We start from the raw sequence: 21,017 nt of genomic DNA, 5'->3' as shown, positions 1-21,017 counted from the left end.
ACGAGCGTATCTGGTAACCAACATTTCTTTTTTCCATTTTTAGATTTTCCGAATTTGCTCGCACTTAAACTTTTTTTTTGTTTTTCAGGTCTTCCAGATCTCTAGTTCTTTAATTCTATTAACTTTTATCAATCAGTTTTTCTTTTTTCAATTAATTAAATTTAGAGCGGTTCGGTTTGATCACACCTGAGCTGTTAATCTCTTCGCGGTATTCACCAGAATGGCGTCTTTATTCGTTTTATCCTTTGTTCTTTTCTCTATGTATCGTTTACAATTCAGTGTTTGTTGTGTTGAAAGTGGTCGCTTCGAGTAGACTCTGGTGTGGAGTTATTGAAATAGATCTTGCACGCGTTTTTATGTATACTTATTTTATTAGGGAATTCATGTATAACTCTAAACGTGACTTACAGACTAATGAGAATCGAATATGAAAAGGAATAGAAATGACATTTGATTATAGTGTTGCCACTGTATTATAATTACATATAGTTGCCAATATACATTTATACATAATTCGGGATATAACAGTCTCCCACGCTTAATAGAATATTTGAATATATTTTCTAATCTATTTCATCAACGTAATCTCGAAGATAAGCTGGCTTTGCTCGTTGACGCTGTGATCTTCTTACAGTTTGCTGTTGAGGTGCTGGACTTGGTTGAGTAGTTGAGGTTTGAATATCCGGTGTAATGTCTTGTTCAGAATTTGAATTGACAATATTTGAATCTGGAACTGTTGAGGTTGACATATCAGGGTTATTATATTGTTGAGCTGGGTGATAATTTTGAATAATATGTTGATTCTCTTGAGATGATTGAATTGTTGAATTTGATGTTTCTGGAATGGTTGACTGGAATTGATTTTGAAATGCTGATGGTAGAACATAATACTGGTATGCATTGCTAGGCTGTGGTGATGGTTTATTTTGAACTGTTGAATCGAACTTGTTTTTCTTTAATTCTCGAAGATTTTAATTGATCGATGTGCCTTTTAAGAATGTATCCGTCATCGAGTTTAACTAGGTAGTGTAGTTGTCCGTATTTTTCTAAAATTGATCCTGTTTTCCAAATGTTCTTGTTGTTGTGCATGTGTAGAACTGACACCCTTTCTCCCACGCTTAATTTACGCACTCCTGGTATAGGTGTGGTTTTTTGAAATTTAGTTGTTGGTAATATTGTGTCCAATTTAATTCTTATTCGGCGGTTGAAATACAATTCAGCTGGGCTTTTTCCACATAAAAGGGGTGTTGCTCTATATCTTTGTAAAATTTCATTAACCTTGATGTGTAATGTACCTCGTTCTGTCGACATTGCTTTTAATTTCCGTTTCAGGGTTTGAACATTCCGCTCTGCCAAGCCATTGGTGCTCGGATGACCAGGGGCTATTAGCTTTTGAAAAATTCCATTAATTGTACAATATTCTTTAAACTGGTCACTCTTGAAAATACTGGCGTTGTCCGATACCATTATGATTGGAAAACCATGACTTGCGAAAATGTCCGATACTAGGTTTAAGGTAATTTCAGTTGTAGGTGCATCACGTGTAATTTTTATTTCAGCCCATCTCGACTTCGCATTCTCGTACCATTCTTTCAATATCGAGGTCAATTCCTTTCCATGTGCAGTACCTTCGAGCTAGTTGCTTCATTTTTGTAATTCCGGCATGCGTGTGGTGTAGTTCTTTCAATATTTGAGGCTGGAGGGTTTTTGGAATCATAACTCGTTGTCCTTTAAAAATAATGTTGTCATTGATCGTATACATTTCATTGTTTTCATCGCCATTCCGTAATTTTTGTAACATATTGGATAAGTATTGATCTTTTGCAGTTTCTTTAGCAATTAATTCGGCGTTGATGACTTCGCAAGAAATTTGAAAAATTGATGTTAAACAAATCTGATTCACTTCTTCGTTCATAGCTTGATCTGTAGTTGGTTGCTTGAAAATTTGAGTAGCTCTTGGAAGGCAATCTGCGTTTGAATTTTCTGTTCCTTTTTTGAAAACAATTTCGTAATTGAAGTTTGATAAGAATTCTGCGTAACGTAATAATCTGGCTGATGTTATTGCTGGTAATTTATTATTTTGATGGAATATCCGACATAAAGGACGATTGTCTGTGTTTAATTTAAATTTGCGACCGTACAAATACATGAAGAAATAATTTACTGTGAATATTATGGCTAAGGCTTTGCGGTCCAATTGACTATAATTTTTCTCGGCTGCTGTTTACGATCTGGAAGCAAAAGCTACTGGATGTTCTTGGCCATTTAATATATGTGACAGTACTCCTGCTATCCCAGTGGGACTCGCATCGCATGCTACTATTACCGGCAAATCTGGATCAAAAGGCATTAGTACTCGGTCACTGGCTATTATTTCTTTAAGTTTTAAAAATGAGCTTTCACAATCTCTTGACCAGAAAAACCTTTTATTTTTTTCAGCAACGATCGTAATGGCGAAGTAATTGTAGACATTTCTGGTATAAATCTTGAGTAATATGTCACCATGCCTAGCAATCTTCTGACGTCATCTATGTTTGAAGGTCTCGGAATGTTGGCTATTGCTTGAATTTTTGAGGGTGATGTCGAAATTTTATTGTGTTGAATTACATGTCCAAGATATTCTATTTGAGTTTTCATAAATGAACATTTTCTTAAATTTAGATGTAAATCGTATTGTTTTAAACGTTGAAGGCATTCATGTAGATTATGTAGACATTCATTTCCTGTAGCGCCAAATACTACGATGTCGTCAAAATATGACATAGTATTTTTTAAACCAGATAAAATTTGTTCTAAAATACGGTTGAACTCCGAAGGTGCTGTCTTTATTCCAAAAGATAGTCGATTAAATTTATAAGTTCCTCTATGGTTCGATATGGTTTGGATTTGACTGGATTCTTCATCATATTCGTAATATAACATATAATAGGTTTGTTCATGAATAAAATATGAGCTTAAAAACTATTTCTACTACAATATGTAGCTATTATTCCTGTATATCGCTTTTCTACAATTTCTTTCATTGTTATGTTTTTTATTATAGTTATAATTTGCCTATATTGTATCTATATTTCGTGTTTCTCATAATTATAAGGTATTTATGCTCTTTGATAATTCGATTCAATATCTTGAGCTGTTCCTTGTGCATTTGGCAAAGCATTTGGTTACATGTATATATTATATGGTACATTATTACTATATGGTGCATTATTATTATATGGTGCATTCAAGCCTGATACAACTATTTTCAACACTGTTTGTCTATGAAAGTCACTTGTTTTTTTTTGCCATCATGCGGTCGTTTCCATATGTCATTAGTGGCGTTTTTATTGAAAACCGCAATTTTGTATTAAATTTATTTTAATATTCCACAATATTTATTGATCACAAAATATAGCTAAAAACGCAGAAGACTCAATATTTAAGGAGTAATGGCCATTTTAGGATTTCAAATAATTCATACCTTAAAAAGGGATCACAAATAATAGCTAAAAACGCCGAAAACTCAGTATTTAAGAAGTTATGGGCATTTTAGGATTTCAAATAATTTATTCCTTAAAAAGTGATCACAAATAATAGCTTAAAATGCCGAAAACTCAGTATTTATGGAGTTATCGGTGTTTTAAAATATTCAATAATTCATGCTTTAAAAGTTATCAGAAAATATAGCTAATGACACGACGTTTTTCCGTAAAGACAAATCTAGTCTTGCTATTATTATTATCGCCTTGAAGATGAGCGGAGTGTTGGTAATACTAGTAGAATAAGGATGTATGGTTTAAAATACAAAGGATTAGCCAAAAGTCATTAAAATGGTCAAAAACTCATTAAAGTATCAAATTACAGTAAACAAATCGTCTGTGCGTCCGTGTATGTGTGAACACGTGCGCTTTTGTTTATAAATAGTGTGTGTGTGTGTGTGATCCTCCGTTCTGAGTATGGCAAAGTATGTGTTTGTGTGTGTGTGTCTCCGTTCGCAAACTGTGTTGATGTTGAGAACCACAACCACTTCTTTCCTACATAAGTTTTAAGGGTAATCCAATCGCCGTCATTGATATAAGCAATCAAAATGAAGCCGTGAAGAATGGACCGATTGATTTGAAAATACAATTTGAAACCAACACACCAATACCTCAAAACACCTCAGCATATTGTCTAATAATCCATGATCGTCTGGTGGAATACATACCTTTGACTGGAATTGTTCGAAAAGTAGTATAAGATATTTATACTTACATATTATATTAAACATTGAGTTTATTTAAATGAAATAAAACACATTTTTACAATGAAATAATTTACATTGGTTTATTTTTTTATTTACATTATATATATTGTTTATTTACAATGGAAACTTAATTCAAATAAACATTCAATTCATCATTGTCTATAGATGGAAAATCTAAATCCATTGGAATGGAAAAGTTAAAGTTTATATTATTCAAATAGTCTTCATCAATATTTAAATACCTATCTAGCTCATCATCATTAATACTAATACTAGATAAATCTAATTCCATATCCAATGGTATAGAAAAATCAAACTTTATACTATTCAAATATTCATTTTCAATATTCTTATGCCCCCACGCATAAGTATTTATTTTATCAGCTTTGATTTTTCTTTTAGTGTCTTTACAACTTAAAACTATCTCAAACATTTTATTTGTATATACTTGATGCATCTTAGATCTAAAATTAATCATAACATCCCTACTTATTTTCACATTTAGTAAACATTCTTTATAGTCATTTATAGAGTATTTTGAAATAACACACTTTTTAACGCCCTTTGCTTTCTTAACTTCTTCGCCATCTTCTACCTGGAAGGAATACATTTTGGGTCCTAATCCAATAAACATAGTCATAATTTTCCCACAGTTCTCATCCTTCATCATTCCAATTATTTTCTTATTTTTTCTCGGAATTTTATATATGTTGTCTTCTGGATAATCGTACGTATCAAATTGTAAATCAATATCAGATTTTATATCTTCGTACACATCGTCCGTTTCTATATCTAAAATAAATGAATCTGTATCTGTATAGCAAAGAGTAGCACGATTTTAATGTATCCGTAAAAGAAATCATACATTCTATATTTTGAAAGTTCTAAAATACAAAAACCTAAATAAATAGGTTTATTATATGTGATGTTTGTTTTATTCATTTGGATTGCCCATAATTCATCATCAAATTGAGATGCACTATGAAAATTTGGTTTTGATATCAGTTTTTGAGCACCTATTCTACGTCTATCTCTATAATCCCAATGATTGACTAATTTAATGTTCTTCCGTTTATCGACATTTTCCATGGTTTTCCCAAACACAGAATTATTATACAGTTTATATAAATCTTTAAGAAATGAATTAGATGCCTTTTGTCGTTCAGATGTATTTTTATCTATATATGGTGCTAACCATGGCGATTGTCGAAATGAAATTACAAAATGAACTTTTGCCAATTTTAGCCCATTTTCCAAACACTGTTTTAAAACCATGTAATGTATTGCATAGTTTTTCTCAGCAATAAGCTTCTCATATTTTGAATCCCCAACCTTTTTATTTTCTGCACAAAAGGGTAAATCATTGTGTAGATCATGCAATTCTTCCAGATACTCAAGGTCTACTACGTATATGTATCCAATGGTAGAATTATGCATGAATTTAAGAATTTCTTCAACATCTGTTATTGCCTCTTCAGGTTGCAACCATTTAAAATCTCCTTCTGGAAGATACTGTTTCATTGCTCGACCATACAAATTATTGGCATCTAAATATAATAAATAGTGTGATGGTGAATTTTTATCATAGTCCTTCATATACTTGTTATTTGCTTTAGCTAATCTTTTGGTACATTGAACTAATCCTCCCCTGATACCTTTTTTAATAACATTGAACATGTTCAAATCTCTTAGAAGATCAAGTGTTATTTTTGTAAAACGCAGCATCGCATCAAAAGACAATCCTGGTGCAGTATAGTACTGACATGGATCAAGTTTATGAACCCTTTTACAAGATTTTCTAAAATTTTCAAATACATCTGTTAATAGGAGCACATCTGTCTTCAAATATAGCTCCATATAGTCTTTCAATGACTGACAATTAAATGTCTCTCACACACGTTTTGAATGCTCATATAATCATCTATACTACAACTGGTATTATATAAATTACTATAAAATTTTTCAATGGGTGGAAGAATTGTATCATTTAGTTTATCAAAACTGTCTAAATATTCATAGCAAAATATTCCTTTCCGCCTCATTAAATTGAATTGATTATCAATGGGGAAATGTGCTCTAACTGATTTCAAATCCGCATCTTCCAAATTGTTGGCTAAGGTTTCTAAACTTGCCACCATGAATCTGAAAGAATCTAAAAACCTGTATTCAAGTTCCCTACCATTACCCATATCAACAACATGTGATACTGAAATATATAATTCTTTATTTTGTGGAATTATATTAGTTTTCTTACTAGGGATGTATTTAATTAGTTCTTTTATAAAAAGATGGCAATCGTATCCAGAAAAATTGTGGAATAAAATTGGAATGAATGTTGGAACTGTATAATTTATATTGCACTCTTTGTGTGCAGCTCCCCTATACCGACCCGTTATATGACAATGATCATGAACCTTATCACTACCCAATTCTTTGTCGCAAATATGACAAATTTTTGCATTTTCAAATTCTAAAATTTGAGATGGCGTTAATGGCGTCATTGGTTTTTTAACACTCAAATACGTATTAAAAATTTCCCTACACTTAGAATTTAACATTTCAACAAATTTTTCTGCTGCATCCCTACCTGTATATATATATAAATAATTTATCTAAGTTACTATCAAAATTACATTTTACATTAAAACTAAAGGCACAAGGTAAATGCTTATTAACAACCATATCTAAATTGTCTACCTTTTTTAAAACACATTCAAAATCAGCATATATAACAAATGGAACATTCATTTGTTTATGAAAGTTCTTAAATGACAACGTTGATTTACCTTCTTCGGGCATTTTTGCAATAACTTTACTACACAAATCCCGATGACGCTCCATAAGATCATATTTGCTGGTGTAATATAAACACTGATTGCAAATGTGTAAACGCCTTCTGCAATTCGTTAACTGATTATTTACCAACCTAAAATAAAAAAAAATAATTAGTATAATATTTAAATATTTGTTATTTAAATGTAAAACTCACCTAGATAAAGATTTGATTAGAATGTAGTGAGATTTTCCATCGTTTTCTAATAGCAACAAGTTAACATGTTTGTGCTTTTCTTGTTTCGTAATATAATAAGGTCCAACGACTGATTTTGAAGAATACTCATAACCAAAAACGTTTACACTAATGTTAGGATTTTTTTCTTCAAACAATTTTATATACTTTAGTTCCATCGGAAATTCTATTCCTTCAAAGTTTAGTGTTAAACCATTTTGCAACGTAATAATAGATGAATTAATATTATCTATGGCGTATGAAGAACATTTTGACGGATTTAATGGTTGTGAAGTTTCCAATGCCGCTATCAAACACCATTTGAAACAGTAAATGTCTCCATTATAAATATTGATACAGACTCTTTTATTTTTTAGTTCTTTAGGTGTGGGTATATATTGGGAACCTCTTATGGGTGAATGCTTGTTAATGTTGATTTTCAAACTGAAAACCTTTAACAGGGCCCAACCGGAATCCCGTTCTTGGAACTCGGACATCTTCGTTTTTATGTAATCAAAATGATCATTTAATATATTGTCAATGTTATCAGCTCTTTCAAGTTCCATCATTTTTGAGTTGTGGTATATTTTTTTAATTATTATGTTCTCGTTACAAGGTTTAACATATTCTCCACCCAACTCTAAATTAAATTTGATTCTGTAATGACGATTTAGTGCTTCTTGAAGTTGATTAATAAGGGATGCTTTTGCCCCCTGAAATATTAAATCAACTTCTATTGTATCTTCTGTTATTTTATATTGAAAGGTTTGGATTCTATTATTGAATCCACTCCTTACTAGCGTCATATCGCTATTTACACCAGAAGTCGTTCCTTGTTTCATGCCTTCAATTTTATTTTGTTGTTGGTTTGATTGTTGTATCTGTTGGTGTCTCTGCCATGTTCCTGAAGGTTGTTGATTCACAGCTTCATTTTGCAGTTGATAAAAATTTGGGTGATACACTTCATAATGTAATTTTAAAGCCCACTTGTTTGCCAACATTTTCTTACATATTTCATAAACTTTATGTAACATCAAATGCTTTTTAAGTGCAGCTTTAGAACTCAACGCTTTTGAGCAGAAATTGCATTGGAAGCTTTCCATTGTAAATACGTTTCAATGTTTTTCTCACTTTTAGTCTATTTTTATAACTTTATAACTTTCGTTCACTTTTCACTCTGAGTCTCTTTTTAGTTTTGCAGAAAGTATTGAAAATCACTTATACACTGTTTTTGGCGCCCATCAGTCTTTAAAATCATACAAATCCATGCGCCTGTATCTTCATGCCGCTGACCATTTCTATCGCTAACCATGCTGTTGTTGTTATTCCCTATATTTTGTTCCACATATCTGTTCCCCCTTCCCCTTGTAAACATTTCGTTAAGCTCCGCGCATGCCCACATAGTTTACCATCCCTAATATTCTTAAACCGAAAAGACACACACACACGCACACACATTGCCATACTCAAGGTCAAGAGCGCGCCCACACACGTCGATCAACACAGTTTGCGAACGGAGACAAACACAAACACATACTTTGCCATACTCAGAACGGAGGATCACACACGCACACACATTGCCATACTCAAGGTCAAGAGCGCGCCCATACACGTCGATCAACACAGTTTGCGAACGGAGACACACACACACAAACACATACTTTGCCATACTCAGAACGGAGGATCACACGCACATACATAAATTGTCATACAAAGAACGGAGGATCACACACACTATTTGTAAACAAAAGCGCACGTGTTCACACATACACGGACGGACAGACGATTTGTTTACTGTAATTTGATACTTTAATGAGTTTTTGACCATTTTAATGACTTTTGGCTAATCCTTTGTATTTTAAACCATACATCCTTATTCTACTAATATCCACCACATCCCAATTCCTTGACCTCTTCATCCCCCAAAGATAGAAACCTCGATGGCAAGTATAGTATTGCGTCATCCAATTTCAGGACAATCCTTTCTCCATATTTCGTATGTGTCCTGTAGGCTACATTAATTATATATTCCTGGCTGTCATCCATCTCCTTCACCCTCATATTTTTTTTGTAGTTGAAGGAGTTGAACAAGTTTACTAAATTTGTATTTGACATTATTGCTTAAGTATTTATTCCAGACTAATTTTCACTATTTATACAAAAACCTTACCCCATGAATTCAATTTGTATTTTGCTTCCATTTTTACTCTCCCACTCTCTCTGGAAAATAATAGTAATTACATTTATCCCACACCCGTTACTCAATCATCAACTATCAACCAAATTAAAAAGAAAAAACAATAAAACGAATATTTTTTTTATTTTTTTATTTAGTCTTTATTCTTTATAAATGTTAAAAAAATGTTTTAATTTTTTATTATCTTCACAATTATCGAATTTAGAAACTATTCTTAAATATGTTTCTATATTTTCTTCAATATGTTTATCAATATCTCGAATTATTTCTAGTAATTCGGGATTATGTATTACTTCAACAGAAAGTATTGTTGGTTGATCGGGAAAATTTTCCCGAATTCTATTAATCATCATACTATCAAAATTTTCTCCTGTCGTTATAAAAATATCATCGTCGACGTCGTCCAGGAAAAAGTCCATGGTATCGTCCCGTTGAATATGAATTTCCCGGATGCCATCCTTGGCATACCTTTCTTCACTGATAGCAGTAACTTTAAATAAAAATTGATTTTCTCCAGAGCTTTCAAGCTTACTACGTTCCTTTATTAAAGATGACTCCATTTTATTATTTAAAAAGTTTGGCTGAAACTGAATAATTAATTAAATTAATTAAAATCCTTCTGATAAGGAATGTATTAGAGAATACTGCGAGCAATAGGAAAACAAATAAATCTGCTAACTCAACATAAACATTTTAATGGATTTCTTGTATTTAATTTCCCTGAATGCAAAAGTGGGTTTTGCTAGCTCAATATTAAAATTTTCCATTTTAATCCCCACACAATGATATTCATTTACAAAGAAACATTGAAACAGTGAATGGCAACCATATTTAATATGATCATAAATAAACATGACTATGTTTTTATTAACATACAAGTTAAAGGATTTTACACGATCGCGAATAAATAAAACACGGATATTTAATTTTTTAACAATTATAACGATTCACAATTTAATGATACTCAAAATAATTAATTCACACTTTAATGATACTCAAAATAATTAATTACATAGAAGATATTAATATTTAATGAACTGCACTCGAAATAGCCAAAGCCAAAACTGCCGGTTGCCTTCCAAATTTGTTGGCTCAATGGTTCTATTGATTCCGTTCGACCAACACGCGCCAGTATGCAGGTGCTGATACTGCAGAAAGAATCGCTTGCAATATCGAAATTGGATCGGAAGCGCGTGTTGCAATCAAAATGAAATGACCTTAAGTTGCAGAAGCGACAGTGTCGCGTCGTTAACTTACATTTTATTAGTTTTAAATTCCATAATTTCAATCAAAATATTACTAACAATCAAACCATGGGTCGTTGGGATCTAATGTCCATAAGGATTGTCCTTCTGGTATATATGTTGCCAGTACATAATCATCCGCGTATTACCCCGCCTTTAAAATAGCATTATCACCATCCTCATCCATTAAGTAATCCATGTAATTGTCACCTTTCATATTTCTTTCACCTTTGCTATCATCGACCATATCTTCATCATTGATAATAATGTGGCGGATACCATCCTTTAAATATTTCTTTTCTGATATCTTCGTTACTCTCATTAAAAATATATCCGCGGCTGCATCTTCCTCCAGCATACGACATGCTTTCTTTGTTGTTGATTCCATTTTATTCCAAGTCAGGTTTAGTTAAAACTGAATAACTTCTTCAAATCTAACTCCGCTTTTAAATATTTCAGAACAATTTACATTGACAGTGGACTATATATCTCAAATCTTCTTGTAATAATTGAACTTGATTAAGAAAAATAATATTTTCATGTAGTTGTGGAACATTGTTCGCACTCAATCAATATATTCGTTGCATACAAATCATTGAAGCTGTCTTCCATATTCCTCTCCCCCTTTTCCTCTTGTAGCCAAACATTTCGTAAACACATATTTGTTCCTGTATTTACCCTTTTTACTCCTAATCATAATCATAGTTGCATAAGATTGCGAAATTCATTATACTGTTTATCATATTTCTGTCCAATGGTTCTTATCAACAAGTGTTCGCCTCTTTATTTTTGGCGCCCATCAGTCTTTAAAATCATACAAATCCATGCGCCTGTCTCCTAATACCGCTGACCATTTTTACCGATATAATTGATGCATGTATGTTGTTGTTTGTTGATATTCTCAATAGTCCCTATAGTTTGTTTCCCATATTTGTCCCCCTTCCCCTTGTAAACATTTCGGTAAGCTCCGCGCATGCCCAACACTCAACAATGCTCGATTTAACATAAACACATTGGTATTGATATGATCAGATATAAACATCAAACTCAAAGCTAGGGCGTACATATTCCTCTCCCCCAGTTTCCAATTGGATCCACACATTTCGTAAACACATATTTGTTCCTGCCTCTTCCCTTTTCACTCCTAATCATAGTTGCATAAGATTGCGAAATTCATTATACTGTTTATCATATTTCTGTCCAATGGTTCTTATCAACAAGTGTTCACCACTTTATTTTTGGCGCCCATCAGTCTTTAAAATCATACAAATCCATGCGCCTGTATCTTCATGCCGCTGACTATTTCTATCGCTAACCATGCTGTTGTTGTTATTCCCTATATTGTGTTCCTCATATCTGTTCCCCCTTCCCCTTGTAAACATTTCGGTAAGCTCCGCGCATGCCCACATAGTTTGCCATCCCTAATATTCTTAAACCGAACGGACACATACACGCGCACACACATTGTCATACTCAAGGTCAAGAGCGCACCCACACACGTCGATCAACACAGTTTGCGAACGGAGACACACACAAACACATACTTTGCCATACTCAGAACGGAGGATCACACGCGCACACACATTGCCATACTCAAGGTCAAGAGCGCGCCCACACACGTCGATCAACACAGTTTGCAAACGGAGACAAACACACACACACACAAACACATACTTTGCCATACTCAGAACGGAGGATCACACACACACACACTACTTGTAAACAAAAGCGCACGTGTTCACACATACACGGACGGAAAGACGATTTGTTTACTGTAATTTGATACTTTAATGAGTTTTTGACCATTTTAATGACTTTTGGCTAATCCTTTGTATTTTAAACCATACATCCTTATTCTACTAATATCCACCACATCCCAATTCCTTGACCTCTTCATCCCCCAAAGATAGAAACCTCGATGGCAAGTATAGTATTGCGTCATCCAATTTCAGGACAATCCTTTCTCCATATTTCGTATGTGTCCTGTAGGCTCCATTAATTATATATTCCTGGCTGTCATCCATCTCCTTCACCCTCATAATTTTTTTGTAGTTGAAGGAGTTGAACAAGTTTACTAAATTTGTATTTGACATTATTGCTTAAGTATTTATTCCAGACTAATTTTCATATGAAAATTAGTCACTATTTATACAAAAACCTTACCCCATGAATTCAATTTGTATTTTTCTTCCATTTTTACTCTCCCACTCTCTCTGGAAAATAATAGTAATTACATTTATCCCACACCCATTACTCAATCATCAACTATCAACCAAATTAAAAAGAAAAAACAATAAAACGAATATTTTTTTTATTTTTTTATTTAGTCTTTATTCTTTATAAATGTTAAAAAAATGTTTTAATTTTTTATTATCTTCACAATTATCGAATTTAGAAACTATTCTTAAATATGTTTCTATATTTTCTTCAATATGTTTATCAATATCTCGAATTATTTCTAGTAATTCGGGATTATGTATTACTTCAACAGAAAGTATTGTTGGTTGATCGGGAAAATTTTCCCGAATTCTATTAATCATCATACTATCAAAATTTTCTCCTGTCGTTATAAAAATATCATCGTCGATGAATATGAATTTCCCGGATGCCACCCTTGGCATACCTTTCTTCACTGATAGCAGTAACTTTAAATAAAAATTGATTTTCTCCAGAGCTTTCAAGTAAGCTTCCTTTATTCCGTTCCTTTATTAAAGATGACTCCATTTTATTATTTAAAAAGTTTGGCTGAAACTGAATAATTTCTTCAAGCCTCAGCCCGTTTTAAAGCCTTTAAATGTTTACATTAAAATCCTTCTGATAAGGAATGTATTAGAGAATACTGCGAGCAATAGGAAAACAAATAAATCTGCTAACTCAACATAAACATTTTAATGGATTTCTTGTATTTAATTTCCCTGAATGCAAAAGTGGGTTTTGCTAGCTCAATATTAAAATTTTCCATTTTAATCCCCACACAATGATATTCATTTACAAAGAAACATTGAAACAGTGAATGGCAACCATATTTAATATGATCATAAATAAACATGACTATGTTTTTATTAACATACAAGTTAAAGGATTTTACACGATCGCGAATAAATAAAACACGGATATTTAATTTTTTAACAATTATAACGATTCACAATTTAATGATACTCAAAATAATTAATTCACACTTTAATGATACTCAAAATAATTAATTACATAGAAGATATTAATATTTAATGAACTGCACTCGAAATAGCCAAAGCCAAGACTGCCGGTTGCCTTCCAAATTTGTTGGCTCAATGGTTCTATTGATTCCGTTCGACCAACACGCGCCAGTATGCAGGTGCTGATACTGCAGAAAGAATTTCTCATCGCTTGCAATATCGAAATTGGATCGGAAACATGCGCTTCCGATCAAAATGAAATGACCTTAGGTTGCAGAAGCGACAGTGTCGCGTCGTTAACTTACATTTTATTAGTTTTAAATTCCATAATTTCAATCAAAATATTACTAACAATCAAACCATGGGTCGTTGGGATCTAATGTCCATAAGGATTGTCCTTCTGGTATATATGTTGCCAGTACATAATCATCCGCGTATTACCCCGCCTTTAAAATAGCATTATCACCATCCTCATCCATTAAGTAATCCATGTAATTGTCACCTTTCATATTTCTTTCACCTTTGCTATCATCGACCATATCTTCATCATTGATAATAATGTGGCGGATACCATCCTTTACATATTTCTTTTCTGATATCTTCGTTACTCTCACTAAAAATATATCCGCGGCTGCATCTTCCTCCAGCATACGACATGCTTTCTTTGTTGTTGATTCCATTTTATTCCAAGTCAGGTTTAGTTAAAACTGAATAACTTCTTCAAGTCTAACTCCGCTTTTAAACATTTCAGAACAATTTACATTGACAGTGGACTATATATCTCAAATCTTCTTGTAATAATTGAACTTGATTAAGAAAAATAATATTTTCATGTAGTTGTGGAACACTGTTCGCACTCAATCAATATATTCGTTGCATACAAATCATTGAAGCTGTCCTCCATATTCCTCTCCCCCTTTTCCTCTTGTAGCCAAACATTTCGTAAACACATATTTGTTCCTGCCTCTTCCCTTTTCACTCCTAATCATAGTTGCATAAGATTGCGAAATTCATTATGCTGTTTATCATATTTCTGTCCAATGGTTCTTATCAACAAGTGTTCGCCTCTTTATTTTTGGCGCCCATCAGTCTTTAAAATCATACAAATCCATGCGCCTGTCTCCTAATACCACTGACCATTTTTACCGATACAATTGATGCATGTATGTTGTTGTTGTTTGTTGATATTCTCAATAGTCCCTATAGTTTGTTTCCCATATTTGTCCCCCTTCCCCTTGTAAACATTTCGGTAAGCTCCGCGCATGCCCAACACTCAACAATGCTCGATTTAACATAAACACATTGGTATTAATGTGATCAGAAATAAACATAACTGCGTCTGTCTCTTCATGCCGATGACCATTTCTATCGCTAACCATGGTGTTGTTGTTGTTATTCCCTATATTTTGTTCCACATATCTGTTCCCCCTTCCCCTTGTAAACATTTCGGTAAGGTCCGCGCATGCCCACATAGTTTGCCATCCCTAATATTCTTAAACCGAACGGACACATACACGCGCACACACATTGCCATACTCAAGGTCAAGAGCGCGCCCACACACGTCGATCAACACAGTTTGCGAACGGAGACACACACACACACACAAACACATACTTTGCCATACTCAGAACGGAGGATCACACACACACACACACTATTTGTAAACAAAAGCGCACGTGTTCACACATACACGGACGGACAGACGATTTGTTTACTGTAATTTGATACTTTAATGAGTTTTTGACCATTTTAATGACTTTTGGCTAATCCTTTGTATTTTAAACCATACATCCTTATTCTACTAATACTCTTTCATAACCAAAGAAATTTCTCCGGCTTTTCTTACTTCTTCGATGAATTCTTTCCCTCTAGAAACGTGGTCGTAATCATCATATTCGTCTAAAATGTTGGATCCATCTGTGCGCAACGGCTTCTCCTCTTTTTCCACTTTTCGATTATTTTTAAGTAACTTGATAAGTTTTTCCCGGAGATGTTTTTCATGAGTCAGTGCAAGTGCGACACCAGAATTTCCTCTTCTTCCCGTTCCTCAAAATGAGGACTTGCCGGCAGGAATTTATTTAATAATTGATGTGAGGATCTCCATTTCCCAAAATTTTCATCCAAGCATCCAATTGGTTGGAGTTTCACAGAATTATGTTCCTCTTTTACATTTACCAGTTGTTTGGACAGGTCATCTCTCTCAGCTTTCTAGACTTGCCGCGCTCTTTTCGAGCTAGCCAATTTTTCATTGACTTTCTCTAACTTCGTTTTCAGATGTCGCACTTGATCTTTCTGAACACGATGTTTTTCTTCGAATTGTTCATCTTTGGCCCGCAGGTTTTCTTCAGATTTGGCGAGCAGATATTTTTCGTGGGCCTTCGCATTTCTCAATATCATTTCACTTTTTTCCACTTCGATTATTAGTTGAGAACGCAATTCGATTGCTTGTCCCTGCAGAGATTGTAAATTGTTTTCATAGGCTTGCATTTGTTCGTGCAAACCATCTTCTAATTCTCTGTCGTAATCTTCCTTTGTTTCGACATAGTTAAGTTGTCTGTTTTCTTCCACTTGCTCTTCCCAAGTTAAATAGTCACATTTCAGCGAGAGTGTCCATGGTAATGGAGGTTTCATCGAATCTTCGATTTCTTCATCGATTTCCAAGTCTGTGTAATTGCGACTCTGGATTGCTAAAAGCTTCATTGCCGATAACATACACATATCCACATCACAGGGTAATGTCTTCATATGGGTTGAAAGATATTGTTGGTGTACCCTCAATTACCGTCGTAGCTGGTAATATATATTTTCTACCAGTACCTTCCATGCCGCGACCTGTTTCACCTTTTCAAAGGCTGACGTCGACGTTAATAACTGGAAATAATCTGCCAAGGTGGTGATAGATTCTTCCATTTCTTTATACATTTTTAATTTAAATGTTTTTTTGATGGGACTATTCGTCCTCTTTTTCAAAACTTTGTTATATTGCCTTCTTGGCTTTTTTCCATTTTTTTTTCTTTTTTCCAGTTGGGACTTTGATGTCCTCTTTCAAAAATTGTATATTTTTCTATGTGGGACTGTTGTTGTCCTCTTTTTGTTATGTTTTTTTTTTTCTAATTTGCCCCGCGGGTCATTTTTATTTTGTATGTTTTGGTTTACTTTTACGGCGTTTTTTTTTTTTTAATTTTTGCCGTTTGGGTCTTTTTTTTTTTTAAATATATATATTTTTTTAAATTTTGCCTTTATGGCTCTTTATAATTTTATCCCTCTACGTATTTTTATTGGTAGCTATTCTCCTCTTTTTTGAAGAACAGCTACTTCCGCTTGTAGTGAGTCTCTTACCACTGGTGGGGGAAAACTCCTACTATTTTCTTCTAAAAGTCGCAAGATCCTTTCACTTTGACAAAAGTGAAGGCTCGAATGACCAAATGTAAAATGAGAATAGAGTCCAATCTCCCTCTTCGACTCTATTCTGTTCAGATCCTGCTCGGAGGATCAATGTTTAAATGAGAAAAGAAAACCAACCGAATGGTTTGGCTGTTGATTCAATTCTGATTTTATTTAAAAAATATGTTTCTTAAGTGCTACGAAAACTACCGCACTCAAAAGTATGTACAAAGTATTTTGTACAGCCTGTAACTTTGGCTCTTTCGCGTTTTCGAATTTACATTGAATTTTACGCGTTATTTTAATGTTAAATTTTTGCGAAACATCAACGCGAACGTTTTCATTTTTTCTTTCAATAGCTTCTAAGTTCTCAACTACTTTCAACACTTTGCTCTACAGCGGCAATTATTTCTTCGGTGCGCACTGTTCGACGTCTCTGCGTATTATCACATAGAGTAAACGTAGTGCGAGAATGATCCATGGTTAACCGAATTAATTGCTCTGATGGACGATTAGGTCGACCATAAAATAAACGGAGTTTGCGGTGAACTTCGCGAACTGAACCATTACTTTCGAAAAAAAAATTGCACGATTCGCAAGCGTTGTTTTTTGGTCAACCTGTTCACGATGAAATGACAAACCAAACTAAATTAAATATCAATCACTTGACAGCTGACAAAATGGCCGCCAGTTAAAAAAGTGATGCCAACTTAAAGTTCTATAAAAAAAAACACTTTTTATATTTTCATGCTCATGGCGACCTTGCCTTAAGAGATTCTTCTCGGATTTCTTAATTCTGTTAATAGACATTTTTGATTTCTTCTTCCTTTCATCCTTTTTGCAATGCCATTCTTATTTTTTTTTTTTGAAAGAAAATAGAAAATAATAAATAAAATAATAATAAATTAATAAAAAAAAAACCATTGTTTTTATAAAAACAACAATAAAGGGATTTAAGCCTGACCATTTTGCAACAACAAACTAAAATAATAATAGATAAATTATACTTTTTTTGTTATTTCTGTTTATGGGAATATCATTCTTCTTTGTCTAAAAATACATCCTCAATAAATATAACATAAATTCCACTGTCTTAGCGTTATACCAAAAAAAAGTATTAATTAATACATGTTTTATATGTACTTAAGATTAAAACTATTAGTAAAAAAAATAATATTTCTAGAGAGTTTATGTATGTACTTGTATGTATTTTGTAAAATTTACAAAAAAAAAAAAAATAAAATAAAAATAAAACACTACTCAAAATGCTCAAAATCTAGATATAATGCTATCAGATACAAAAACAAAAAAATACAAAATCGTAAAAACAAATTCAAAATCTAACCTAGAAACTGTGATAACGTTATATTAAATAATAATTGAATAAAGCAAACCACAAAAGATAAATACTAAATAAATTAATATTTAATAAATATATGTCTATGGCAATTACAATATCGATTACAAAATATACATAAATATTTATATGTCGATATGTGTATGTATAAACCAAAGTTAAAAAAAATAATAATAAAAAATTAATTTTAATATCTATTAAAAAATAAATTTAAGTAATAGAACAAAAATTAATACTATATTGTGTTAAAATATTTAAAAAAAAAAACTAGTGTTTAAATAAAATTAAAATATATATACCAGAATTAAATAACAGTGTTTGGCATTTTGGAAAAAGATTTTGCGTGGAGCAATGGTGGAATAAAACAAGTTAAACATTCCTCCTTAAATATAGCCGCATGACAAATGAGCGGCTGGATAAAACATTACATTGACATGTTACTTTTGAAATGGCATAGTGTGCATAAACGATGCATACTTTTGGGGGCGGTTGAGACGCGGGGAAATCTAACAATTAAAAATAAATATTCAAAAATTATCCGCTGCCATAAAATTCAACATGTATAAAATTCTGTGGATTTGTGCGCTATCGCATACGATAATGTGTAAGATAATATAGATCATAACCCACACACAGTAACGCTGCTTACAGTGGATAGCCAAGACCTCTTGACCAATTCGTATCTGACCTAAAACTGATAAAAATAATACAACGTGATAGTTTTGGACTCGGATCGGCTACTTCTTATACTTTATATGCGATTTGTGCAAATTTTTGGAAAATGTTGAAATACAGGGTGACATGAAAAAAACTTCAATCAAATTCAGACTTCTGTCATTTCCAAGCCATTCGTTCGACAGCTGTTAAAATTATTCCAGTGACAGCTCATTATATTATTAACAAGCGTACAAAAGCATTTTGGTGAGAATTTTCCAGAAAAAAAAAGTTATTCGTGATGGATTTCAAGCGTGATAGTGTGATTTCTTTATATTTGGCTGGAAAACCACAAGTGGCTATCGTTAGAGCAATCCAGTATTTAAATGTGAATAAATCTTTTTTGTCTCGTATTATCGCTTGTTACCGTGATAATGGTAGCGTAGCCCGACGTCAAGGAAGTGGGCGGCAGAAAACAGCAACATCAGCAGAAATGGTTCGAAAAGTAAAGAAGCGTCTTGATCGAAACCCGCGTCGCTATGGCCGAAAATGGGCTGAACATATCGCAATATTCCATTCGGCAAATATTGAAAAGTTATCTCGGGGTTAAAGCCATTGTAATTCCAAAAAGTGCAAGAACTTGCATCGCAACAGAAAGAAAATAGACTCAAAAGAGCTAAAGAGTTGCTTCGCTTGGCCGAAAGTGGTGAACTGCCGAATTTGGTTTTCTCCGTCTCCGATTAGAAAACATTCGTTGTCGTCCAGCAGTTTGTAAACAAACCAAATGATCGTGTTTACTTGCCAAAGAGGTTAGCGGAAAATGTGCACCTTCGGTTGGCCACCAGAACTCAAGTGTCGGCCATGGTGATGGTGTGGGCCGCCATTACAGCCGATGGTCGCTCTCCGCTCGTATAAATCGACCGTGGCATCAGAATAAATGCCGAATATTATCGCGAAAATATTCTGGATGGTGTATTAAAGCCTAGGGCACGCAAACATTTTGGCCGCAGACCTTGGATATTCGAACAGGACTTAGCACGCGCCACCCAAGAATTGTAACAAAATTAGGCTCCTCGTTTCATTTCCAACGCACAATCTCCGGATACCAATCCGTTGGACTATTGTGTCTGGAGTATTTTAGAAAGCAAGGTTGACACTTAAAAATACCAAAGTGTCGATAAACTCAAACAAGGGCTTCCCCGGAAATGGCCTAAAATACCAAAGAGCAACATTCGGGCAGCTTGTGACGGTTTCATTGGCCGTTTGAAGGCCATAATTCGTGCCAAAGGTGACCAAAACGAACGAATCTAAACTTTTTCTAAAATTTGATGCTATTTTCGACATTTTTTATCTCACTCTGAAGGCCTTAAAGTCTCTTAATTCTGTCACAATGAAATATATGGCTGTTCTGGAACGCAGAAATTCTTTGGAAAAGTTTAAAACGTTGTGTCAAACTTTGTTGGGTCCCTGGTCATTGTAACATATATGGTAATGAGTCAGCAGATGAATTGGCCAGAAGCGGATCTGAATCAGTAGATCTAGAGATCGATAGCTCAGTGAAGCCTCCATTGTGTGACTTTTTCCAAGTACTACATAAGCATTACTTTGAGAGATTCAATCAGAAATGGCTGATTGGAAACGGGATGTCCAAAAAAATATGGCCGTTGATCTCCGAACGGAGACCCACGTCACTCATCTCCTTGACGAAATCTGACCTAAAGCTTATGGTGGGCCTAATTACAGGTCACTGTAACATAAGGGCCAAGGACTTCAAAGTAAAGGGGCAACGA

At 33.6% G+C, this 21,017-nt stretch overlaps 1 protein-coding gene across 1 annotated transcript in view; it reads left to right on the top strand.

Moving 5' to 3' along the window:
• The window catches only part of LOC101898908 (protein dispatched), a 66,790-nt gene that overhangs the window by 24,209 nt on the left and 21,564 nt on the right, over positions 1–21,017 (top strand). The gene's annotated exons all lie outside the window — the stretch shown is intronic.

Source organism: Musca domestica, unplaced genomic scaffold (genome assembly GCF_030504385.1).
Source record: "Musca domestica strain aabys unplaced genomic scaffold, Musca_domestica.polishedcontigs.V.1.1 33, whole genome shotgun sequence".
In the NCBI taxonomy this organism is placed as follows: Eukaryota; Metazoa; Arthropoda; class Insecta; order Diptera; family Muscidae; genus Musca; species Musca domestica.
This window is presented reverse-complemented; position numbering and strand designations above follow the sequence as displayed.